The 1,302-nt window shown below is 21.0% G+C and overlaps 1 long non-coding RNA gene across 3 annotated transcripts in view; it reads right to left on the bottom strand.

Annotated features, from left to right (window-relative positions):
* Positions 1-1,302, bottom strand: part of LOC126900562 (uncharacterized) — a 10,290-nt gene that overhangs the window by 7,757 nt on the left and 1,231 nt on the right. The window lies entirely within an intron of this gene.

The following is a 1,302-nucleotide window of genomic DNA, read 5'->3' as shown; positions in this document are numbered from 1 at the left end:
TTTTTTTTTTTTTATATATATATATGTTTTAAAGCTACTTCAAATTGAACTTTGTGTAAAAAAAAAAAATTATCCACTAATTTAGATAAAAAAAAATATATATAAATTTTCACCAAAAATAACAAAAAATGTATTATTTTTAATAAAAAAAAATTAAAAACTTTAACACACTTCAATATAAATCACTTATTAGCATTAATTAACAATTAAAATAATTAATTAATCTTTTAGACCATCCTTGACATAAAGTATCACACTAAATTAATGACTAATAACAAGAGTATAATATCAGGCTGAAATATTTAATATGTTTTTTTTTTTTTTATTATTATTAATATGATAGAGAAGATAGAAACAAAAATTTCAGTAAAATAAGATAATTACAGTGATTATTGATTAAATGTTGATTATGTAGGAACTATGTTTAAAAAAATACCAAATTAAACAAAATTTATAGTGATTAATTATGGTGGAAAATTTATAATAGTCCTATAATTTTATTAGTGTTACTAGAAAAAAAAATATTTGTATTTAACTATATTAAAATATTCAATAATAATTAGTTTTTTTTTTTCAATATGGTAGGAATAATTTTAATAACTCTCTTAAACTCCAAAAATAATAATTATAATAGTAAACATCAATAAATAACTAATAAAGTATTACTATGAGTATATATATATTATTTTTTTTTTTAACAAAAACCACAATTTTCTAGCTAGGCTTTTCTTTTTCTTTATTTTTTTTTTTTTAATAATTATATGTATATATGTATAAGTAACCAATTCAAAATTTTTTTTTTTTAATCCCTATTCAATTACCACACAATTATTTAATCTTGAAAACCTTTTTTTTTTTTTAATTGTTATATTCTAAACACTTTTGGTAATAGTAACAAACCAAGTACTACAGTATAATTATTTGTTGCTATATAATTAAGATTTTCAGTATATTAACTAAAGTAAAATGTATTTATTAATAGGTATGTTTCACCTATTTTGGCGCAAACTAATGCCTATTTCGGCTCTTTAGCTGCCATACACCTAGTCTATTTCGACTTTTTGTTTTTTNTAGGTATGTTTCACCTATTTTGGCGCAAACTAATGCCTATTTCGGCTCTTTAGCTGCCATACACCTAGTCTATTTCGACTTTTTGTTTTTTTTTTTACATTTACCAAATTATTACCGAATATCTTTCTTTTAATAATCCCAAAAACTCTACATTAGGACCTAAGGTTGTCACGTCCTCTCATGTCCGGGCGCCAATGAAATGGTATTTAATTTATTTTACAAATTAAAAAA

Source organism: Daktulosphaira vitifoliae, unplaced genomic scaffold, assembly GCF_025091365.1.
Source record: "Daktulosphaira vitifoliae isolate Bord-2020 unplaced genomic scaffold, ASM2509136v1 Scaffold_3, whole genome shotgun sequence".
In the NCBI taxonomy this organism is placed as follows: domain Eukaryota; kingdom Metazoa; phylum Arthropoda; class Insecta; order Hemiptera; family Phylloxeridae; genus Daktulosphaira; species Daktulosphaira vitifoliae.
The sequence above is the reverse complement of the archived record's forward strand: the minus strand, read 5'-3'. Positions and strand labels throughout refer to the sequence as shown.